Raw genomic sequence first — 10,649 nt, forward strand, 5'->3', positions numbered from 1 at the left:
CCACTTTGAATTTTGACAAACCTGCAATAATACTCTGTGTTTACATAGATTTCAGCCTTTGTATGTTCACATGCCCAATGCACTTGTGCCATATTTCAATATTTGCAATGACACATCTTCCATGTACAAACATAGCAGCCTGCACCTTTGGGATATCAGCATCCAAGGTAAACATTTGCCATTTCTTTTGCCTTTTGCAACCAAGCGGCACTGATTTCTCAAATCCTCAACAAAGCACCAATGAGGGTTAAATCTGACTTGCAAACCCTGCTCTACCATTTGGCCAACTGAGACCAAGTTCTTGGTGATGTTTGGAACATGAAGTACATCTGATAAGTACTTTGTTCTTCCATTCTGCATAGCCAGTGGCACCTTACCAACCTATGCAATCGGATGAGCATTATCATCACCTATTTCAACATAACCTAGCTTTTCTAGGTTTTTGACATCAGTGAACCACTCGCCATGACTGTTCATGTGGTTAGAAGCACATGAATCAACAAACCATACATTTTTTTTTGCAATCTATGGCATTTTCTATCATGGCATAAACCATGTGCTGCATCACAAAAAGGCGCTCATTTTTGTCATTAGCATGCCCACTGGATGATGCATAGTTGCTTTGTTGCAACTTTTCATTTTTTATGTCATTTTGCTTTTTATAGTAGGTCTTCTCTTTATGTCCATGCTTCCCACAATAATAGCACTCTCTGTTGCTATCTACTTGTTGATTCCTTTGCCATGAACCTCATCCTCTTTGGCTCCCCTTGCCTCAAGAGTTACCACATCCTCCTCCATAGGACTGGTTTTCCTATTGTTGTTGTTGGTTTTGATTTCTTGAATGGCCACCAAAACGGCCTCTTCCTCTTCCTCTACCTTTATCCTGATTTGAGTAGAATGCAGACTCTTGAGAACTTCCTGTGGCTGAACCACCATTCCTTTGCTCTTCACTCAACAAGAGAGCAACAAGTTTCTAAAAATCAGGAAAGGTCTCATGGACTCCAATGGATGTCTGAAATTGTGCATATTCTCTCCCAAGACCATTCAAGCTCACAAAAACTAAGTCCTCATCATCAACAAGTGCCCCAATGGAGCCAATACAATTTGCAAGGCCTGTAACCTTCATGGAATACTCACTTATGTTCAGCTTATTCCTCTGCACATTATGCAAGTTCTATTTGAGCTGCAACTTTTGCACAGTGGTATTGGTGTTGTACATCTTCACCAATGTATCCCATGCATCCTTTACCATCTCTGCATCCTGTATATGCACAATCATTGAGCCTGAAACACTGACTGACAACCAATATACCTTCCTGGCCTTTTCATGCCACTCTTCAAAGGTCTTCAAATCTGCAACAGTAGGAGCAGCACCCAAAGTTGATTCTTACTCATCGCCATTGATAAATGGCCATACTTCCTTTCCCATAAGGAAGTTTGTCATCCTGAACTTCCATGCTTGGAAGTTATCCTTCTCAAGCTTCTCACTAACAATAGTTGATAGATTCTCATACATTTTGCAAAGTCAAAAACTGTGACTGCAAGTAATAGAGTTCTACCTCACAAGGGCGAACAGCAACAATTCTGCATTACCAAAAATTTTGCCTCACAAGGGCAGTGTGAAATTTGTTGCTCTCACCTTCCCACCATGGCAATTGATTTCAAAGAGTCATAACAAGTTCAAAGGTACTTGCAAAAGTAGTAGTGCAAGACGAATGCTTCCATATAGAAATATTGTCCTTTCTTTTAAAGGAGGATGTCATGTTTGGGGATAGGAATTGATATAATGGTTCAAAAAATGGGAAACATGCATAGATCATAATCTCAAGCAAGCATTCTATAGAGTAACACTCAACCGCCAGTGATTTGGGATGAAATCCATCCCAATTCATAAACAAAACTCTTAGCACTTTGTATCGTTGGAGTTCACACCAAAAGATGTAGGTGAGCTTCTTTTGGATAGACTAAATAGGTACATGCTTTATTATGTTAAGCAAAGCTAGTTCATGGTATTCAAGGCTAATGACAAAAACGATATATGTTTTTGTGAAGTGGGTATGGTGGTCACAAGTACATAAGGATATTATTCTTAGGGTACTTAATGTAGCTGCTTCTATCACTTTGTATTGTGCATCACCTCTATATTGATTGGCCTTCACAATAGGCACCTTGAACAAGATGACTGACAGTCGACTCCTATGATCTGCAACATCTCCAAGATGCCAATGATTATACACCACATATTGCCTATAGGTCATTGACACCTTAGAATGGTAATAGTAAATAAATCATTTTTATAGATAAAGGTCTTGCTACTCATCGAATTCAATGCTTCTCAAACATCTACGAACAAATTCTTTCTTGTCAATGTTAATAGTGCTTGTAGTGATCTTTGTCTCTGTCCCTCTCTCTCTCCATCTCTCTCTCTCTCTCTCCCCCCTACATGCATGTGGATAGGCACAGACATAGGTGTATGCATGCGTGTGTGTGCGTGCACACACACACACACATTGAAGATGTATGAAAACCGTTTAAGGACTCCATTGTTGTCTAAAACCATAGATTTTATCATGCTTAATATGGAAGCAAAAAAATTTATGCATTTATACACTCTCTTCTTATTTAAATGCTTTGAAGGCTTTTGGTTTCCAATCCTGAGTAAAGAAACAATGATGCATTGGAGCAAGAGAGATTTGGTTTTCATGTCCTAACACTACCCGCCTTGAATTCTTTCATTCCAAAAGTAGAGTGCAAAGAGAGGGATTTTATTTTCTAGCTTCAACCAAAGAATAAAGGATATCTTCAACTAGAAAGTTGTGCGGTACACAATTGCCAATAAATATTTGTGAAATCATCAAAAGGAAGCCTAGAGTTGGAATTGCTTGCAAAGGAAGGCATGGGTTCCATATTTCTTCTATGGCAAGCAAACCATATTTGGACGAGGATGGAAGTCTAACGACAAAAACGATATATGTTTTTGTGAATAGGGTATGGTGGTCACAAGTACATAAGGATATTATTGTTAGAGTAGTTAATGTAGCTACTTCTATCACTCTATATTGTGCATCACCTCTATATTGAGTCCATGACACCATCATAGATGGTGATTATATTTTTGGGGACTAGATACAATCTCACTTTACAAAAGTAACAAAACACTTTATACCTTCATGAAGATATCTATGCAAGGAGCTAAAGGACCAACTTGAGCCTCCAATACCCATTGTAGGGGAGGAATATGAGAAGATGCTCCCCATATAAGAAATATGGAACCCATGCCAAAAAATTGTAGTGAAGATTTCCAAGGTACCAATGATTATACACGACATATTGTCAATAAGTCAATCTTAGACTCGTAATAGTAAAAACATCATTTTTAATGATAAAGGTCTTGCTACTCATCGAATTCAATGCTTCTTAAATATCTATGAACAAATTCTTTCTTGTCAATGTTAATAGTGCTTGTAGTGATCGCTCTCTCTCTCTCTCTCTCTCCCCCCTGCATGCACGCGCATAGGCACAGACATAGGTGTATGCATGCATGTGTGTACATGCACACATACACACATTGAAGATGTATCAAAATCCTTTAAGGACTCAATTGTTCTCTAAAACCATATATTTTATCATGCTTAACATGGAAGTAAAAAATTTTAAGAATTTATACTCTCTTCTTATTTCAATGCTTTGAAGGCTTTTGGTTTCCAACCTTGAGTAAAGAAACAACGATGCGTTGGAGCAAGAGAGATTTGTCTTCATGTCCTAACACTACCCACCTTGAATTCTTTCATTCCAAAATTAGAGTGCAAAGAGAGGGATTTTATTTTCTAGCTTGAACCAAAGAATAAAGGATATCTCCAACCAAAAAGTGATGCGGTACACAATTGCCAATAAATATTTGTTAAATCATCGAAAGGAAGCCTAGAATTGGAATTGCTTGGAAAGGAAGTGCTAGAACTAGATTTAAATCTAATCAAGATTTTTCGATGATTCAAGGAGGGGTAGACTGGGGATGCCTTGTGTGAAATTTGTTGCTCTCACCTTCCCACCATGGCAATTGATTCCAAAGAGTCATAACAAGTTCAAAGGCACTTGCCAAAGTGGCAGTGCAAGACGAATGCTTCCATATAGGCATGCTTAGCTTGGGTTGATGAGTAAAGAGATTTTCCCATTCTGAAGCTTTGTACAAGGGTTGGGGTGGTATATGGGGTCCAAAAGAACCTACTCGTTTTGCATAACCTATGGGTTCATGTACTCAAATGGGGAGACTAATAGTTGTCAATGGGATTCAAAGTGTGGGGGTTAAAGGTCATTGTGCCTTTACCCCGGTTATGTACAATACTCAAACACATATATAAATGAATGAAAAAGAAGATTAGGGTGTTTTGCATCCACCAAAACTTGTGTGGCTCTCTATCTCTCTCTCTCTCTCCCTCTTTCGTTCTTGCTTCCGTTGAGAGCACTCTCAATTGGTATCAGAGCCCTGGTGATCTAGCTAAGCATGCGTAAATGCTTAGAAGCTCAGTAGCTCTGTGGGAGGAAGGAGAAGCTCTGTGGGAAGCTTTGTGGGTGACTTTACTTGCATCTGAGTCTGTAGAGACCTTGGAGAAACCTTTGGAAAAGTCACTTTGGTTTTGCGAAGTGGTTTTGAGAGCATGTTAAGTATTTTCAAAGAAAAAGTCGTTTTTTAAGCTTTTCCCTGTTCCGTTCGATGACAGAGACTCCGTATTAACTTGTAGAGGCAACTATTGCTTGCTTTTGGTGTCCATTCAATTCAGGAGCTTGGAAACAACTTCATTCTTGAATCTGGGATCATTTCATTGGATTTCTGACTCACTGTGTCAGTTCCTACGTTTTTCTGCCCGAGTGTTGGAACTCAAGTTTGGAGCAACCATTTGCAGATCTGTCAGCTTCGGTGGACTCAGGAGGTCCTAAAACTTCTATGTTGCTCATCATTTGCACTCTGGTGGAGTTTACAAATAGCTCTGTTTCCAAAAACGTTTTCCAGCCCGTGTATTGGACCTAGTGATTGAGACCATGGTTTCCAAAACTGTCTATTCCATTGCATTTCGGATGCCCAAAAATCCCTATCTATTAGTTCTTGTGCGATTCAGTGGAGTATTTTCAAAGTTATAGATCTCTATGTATTCGATTTGGTCTCTCTGTTATGCATTTTTCATTCTAAGGTTTTGAAATCTTAGATTAATGCCACATGGCAGTGGATAAGTGTTGACTCCCATCTCTCACTCATCGGTTGGGATTTTGGAGTTCCAGCCCAAGAGAGATATTTGCAGATTTTCTTGCTGAGTCCGATTATGCAATGGTGCCCATGTTTTGAGGCATCTCAAGTTCTATTTTTAGTAGCGGTCATTAGTGTGGGACCATGATTTCTTGAGCATACCTTATGCAAATCACTCTGGTTGCAGTTTGAGTAGTGTGAACTCATTTGTGGTGTGCATTGGGTTGCAGTGGATGATTTATAGTCCATTTGGATGCATTGTGGTCCTTATTGGATGCGCTGATAGGCACAAATTGCCTTGTGGGATGCTATTTTTATGGACGCTTTGCACATGGATGCTATTTTATGCTGAGGGACAGCTTTGACACATTGCAGGTGATGCACTGATAGTGCTATGCTCTCTTGGATGAGATATTATTGATGCATATGCCAGTGGACAGTGTTTATGCTTGAGTCATTTGGCACTTATTGGCATTTTGGATTGCCATTGCAGTTGGCATTTTCTTTTGGGCCAGATTTGCTCATATGGATGCATAGTACATGCACATGAGTTATTTGCATCTTTTGATGCTTTGAGCTTTGAGTTTTAATGATATTTCACTCTATTGTGGCATACATATTTGCATGCACCTGGTATTTGGTGTGATTCTCTCTTACAAGCACTAGCATTTGGGATTTTGCTTTATTTGCATTATGGCATCCTCTTCCATGTCTGAAAAGGAGTTTTTTAGCATTAAAAAGTTTGATGGGACAAACTTTTCTTTGTGGAAAGAACAAATAAGGGATGTGCTTATTCAAAAGAAGTAGATTAAACCCTTGGCAGGGATTGAAGCTAAGCCTACAAATATGTCTGAGGATGATTGAAATGAGTTGGATGCATTCGCAAAATCTACTATTAGACTTCATCTTGCAGAGTCAGTTTATTTCACAATAGTAAATGAGCAGACTACGGAAGATTTGTGGAAGAAACTGTGTGCCACTTATGAAAAGGAAACTACCTCTAGTAAAGTTTACTTCATAAAGAGGTTGTTTGAGTTGCAGATGAAGGAAGGGGTCTCCATTGCTTCTCACTTGAATGAATTCAATATTATTTTCAGCCAGCTTGAGGCTCAAAAGATGAATTTTGATGCGGAGGCTAAGGCAATATTTCTCTTTTGTTCATTGCCATCCTCATGGGATATCTTCCGTACAGCTATCAGTAACTCTGCACCTGGTGGAGTACTAAAATTTGATGATGTTGTGGGTAGCTTGTTGGGTGAGGAGATTAGATGCAAGTCTATGGATGGCAACAAGCAGGATGCAGCCTTAAATGTGCAAAGGGGAATATCACAATTTAGGGGGAAGTCCCAACAAAGAGGGAAGTTTCGTAGCAAATCCAGGGCATAGAACATTGAGTGTTACCACTGTGGCAAGAAGGGCCATATAAAAAAGGATTACTACAAGCTAAAAAGAGAGCAAAAGGATAAGAAAAAGAATGCAAATTGGGATGCAAATCAGAAGGAAGATAGTCCAAGGGAGGCCAAAGGAAAAGTGAAGATTGAGGAGATCAATGCACTCACACATGATAGTGACAATGACATTCTCTTCATGTCTAGTTTATCTACAGAGTTGCTTCCCACTTCAGATGATGCATATTCCCAGGATTGGATTTTGGATTCTGGTGCTTCATTCGATGTTACTCCCCATAGGGAATGGTTCTCCACTTATGACAGTGGAAAGACAGGTCATGTGCATCTTGGAAATGACTATGCATGTGACATAGTCAGAGCAGGTGACATAAAGTTTTCTTTTGCAAATGGGTCTGTATTTATTTTGAAACATGTGAGACATGTTCCTAAGTTGACCAAGAGTCTTATTTCAATGGGTCAGCTAGAGGATGCTGGTTTTCACACCACTTTTGGCTTTCAGAGTTGGAAAATTCAGAAGGGCTCTATGCTTTTGGCTAAGGGTGCCAAGTGTGGGACTTTGTATCCCTTACATGTATCAAGGGTATTTGATCATGTTGTTGCAATAATCGAGCAGCCAAACACTTCTTTATGGCATTGCTGATTGGGTCATATGAGCCACAATGGGATGAAACTCTTATGCCGTTTGGGTTATGTATCGCATTTGAGTTTCTCTAATTTTGAATTTTGTGAGCACTATCATTCAAACGTATGTGGTCCCATGTCTACACAGTCATTAGGCAGGGCTAAATACTGTGTGAAATTCATTGATGATGCAACTAGGAAAGTGTGGGCTTATGCTATAGCTCAGAAGAGTGATGTGTTCTAGGTATTTCAGAAATGGCTGGCCTTGGTTGAGAATCAATTAGGTAGAATGCTTAAATGCCTACGGACTGACAATGGTGGAGAGTATCTCTCTCATGACTTTCAGCATTTTTGTGATACACGTGGGATTAAGAGGGAACTCACATCCCCTCATACTCCAGAGCAAAATCCAGTTGCATAAAAGATGAACCGTACCATTCGAGAAAGGTTGCAATGCATGCTTCCCAATGCAAGTCTTTCTGGTGGTTTTTGGGGTGAGGCAATGAAGACTGCAGTGCATGTGATCAATAGATCACCGGAGTGGCAAGAAGCCCTCTTACTCTCATTTGCATATATTTGGGTGTGAGGCATATGCACATGTGCCGAAAGAGCTTCGAAAGAAGCTAAATCCTAAGTCTAGGAAATGCATCTTTATGGGTTATGGTGAAAGTGGAGAGATGGGCTATTGCCTCTAGGATCTAGAAGCAAAGAAGATCATACACAGCCATGATGTAGTCTTCAATGAGAAGAAGATGCATAAGGCACCCATGAGGGATGTGGAAATGAGAAGAATCACTTTCCAGGATGTGAATCCACCTACATATGTTGATAGACAGCAAGCTGTCCATGCACCAAATGTGCAAGAAATGGTACCACCAAATACTCCCATAGGTATACAATCAAGGGTAGATGATGGATCATCTATTGGTGGAAATGATGAGCCAAATGTGGCTGATATGCAGGTGGGATAGCAAGCTGAAATGCCCTTGAGAAGATCATCTAGAGTGTCTAGACCGCCTAATAGCTTTGTTCCAGGGGTAGACTATGTGATGCTTACTGATTGCGGGGAGCCTTCTTGCTACAGAGAGGCTATGATGCACGAGGATCAACACAAGTGGGAGTATGCTATGCAATCAGAGATGAGTTCACTTATGAAGAATAAGACTTGGGACTTGGTTTCTTTGCCACATGGAAAGAAAGCATTGCCATGTAAATGGATCTATAGAATGAAGGTCACAAGTGATGATGTGCCTAGGTACAAGGCCCGTTTGGTCACTAAAGGGTTCAAGCGATCAATTGCAACGGGCACTGCATTACCTGATGCTACCAAAGAATCCATTGAAAATTAATTAATGACAATCACCTTCCAATCCCTCACAACCCTCCAAAATGCCACTTCACAAGATGTCTTTCGATATTAAAGACTATCTACTTCATGTCTAATTCACCTCCCTCACCAAAGAAGGCACAGAGTTTACAAGTGGGCACTCACAAACAAAATCACACATGTCGGATGAGTTAGGAGATGATGAAGCCCAAGAAGTGGAAGAAGCAATCAGGGTCTCTGCCTAAGAAGCCATAGAGAGGCAAATGAGGAAGGCTATGCAAAAAGAAGGGAAGGCAAAATAACCCCAATGCCACATCAAGAAATAGGTGAACCATCTACAACAAAGTGCCAAGCCTCAAAAAAGGAAGGCTAGTTCGAAAACAAGTGTTTCCAGCCCCAATATGGAGAGAGGAATAATGAGCACAAATCACTCGTCTTTAGGATAGGAATGGGTGGAACACTTGGGGGGCATGGTGTGCACTCCAGCTATATACTAAACCTAAACACCAAATTCAAGGTTACTTACACACTTCCGAGTGTTACAATGCATTATTGGATCCTAAAGTTATACCCTACCTAGATGCCTATGGTTTAGGCAAGATGAGATATAAAGTACCATGCAAGTTGGACATGCATCATGTAGTACAATTTGTCAAGAATTACAATAGAAATACCAAGCAAACCAAAGTAATTTTAGATGAAGAACAAGAAAAGGTCCTCACAATTAATGTAGATGTTGTGAGAAATGCATTTGGCATGAACATTGTTGCTGAGTCATATGTGGACCTAAGAAAGTTGGGGAACAAACTAGAAGGGGCCATGAACTATGAGAGCCACAAACAAAGGAGAGGAATAAAGTTTATCGATATCTCACTGCATCTTCAAAAAGAGGCCATGGTCCTCAAGTTTACTCACAAGGGTTGAGCCTTAGAATCATCATAATATCATTCCAGCAACCAATTGTTGAGACTACACAAGCCAACACAGCATGTCACGAACTGGGTAGACTACTTTTTCCAGAAATTGGATAAAGTGTGTGCTCAGCACAATAACCAAATACAACACCCCATGATCCTCATGCCATTGATCTGACACTTGGCGCCATGGAGATTAGACAAAAAGAACTTTGGTTTTGCGGACAAAGGCCGGATTGAGCTATAGGAACTAGCACCAGAATCAAAACTAAAGAAAGTTAAGGTTGATCCTTCTGCAAAGAAGATTGCCACAAGAAGTCAAGGAAAAGAAAAAGAAGAAGTAGACATAGCAAAGATGGTAGAAGAATTAAAAAAAAAATAAATGGAAGAAGTAGCACAACAATGGAAAGAAATAGCTGAGCAACATAGGAAAGACAAAGCCATAGGAGAGGCGAGAAGGGAAAAGAAAAAAGAAAAGGGAAAATCAAAAGTATAAGAAGAGCAATATACTTAGAAGGAACCATAGCTAGAGTTACACCATCATGTTCCAACCCCCAAGGCATCAACACTGATAGGATTAACAATGTATTGCTAGCCTCAACGTTAATGCAAACCATGAGAGCAAGGGCAAAAGAATAGGGACAAGAAGACAATGCCTTCAAGGCATTAGAAGCTATGGCCACCACATCCTCGAATAACTATAAGGATGATGTGACATAAGAACAATATAAGGCATAGCATTCAGATGTAGCAGAGAGAGAGAGAGAGAGAGAGAGAGAGAGAGAGAGAGAGAGAGAGAGAAACTTCCTAAAGACCTTGATTCATTTTCAAATGGTTGGATTATAGATTTTTAAAAGAAACCAAAGTCAATTACAATAGCTCCAAACCAAAATAAAAAATTAAGATGAAATGGAAAAGGCTTTAGAAGTAGCACTGACAAAAGAGAAAGTACTTCAAGACCAAGTGCAACAACTTGTGCATCAACTTAAGGGAAGCAAAGGAGAAAAATAGAAAAGATAACGAAGTAGATGCATCAACAATCCAAAGGCTAGAGGAAGAAAAGGAAGAACTCATAAGGACAAAAGATATGATAACCAAAGAACATATACAACAAGCGTATCAAAAAAATATGGATCTAC

At 39.8% G+C, this 10,649-nt stretch overlaps 1 pseudogene; it reads right to left on the bottom strand.

The window, feature by feature from the left end:
• Positions 1-811: 811 nt before the first annotated feature.
• Positions 812-1,516, bottom strand: LOC147899832 (uncharacterized; annotated as a pseudogene).
• Positions 1,517-10,649: the final 9,133 nt, after the last annotated feature.

This window comes from Dipteris shenzhenensis, chromosome 7 (assembly GCF_047967505.1).
Source record: "Dipteris shenzhenensis isolate YYH24624 ecotype China chromosome 7, Dip_SZ_1.0, whole genome shotgun sequence".
In the NCBI taxonomy this organism is placed as follows: Eukaryota; Viridiplantae; Streptophyta; class Polypodiopsida; order Gleicheniales; family Dipteridaceae; genus Dipteris; species Dipteris shenzhenensis.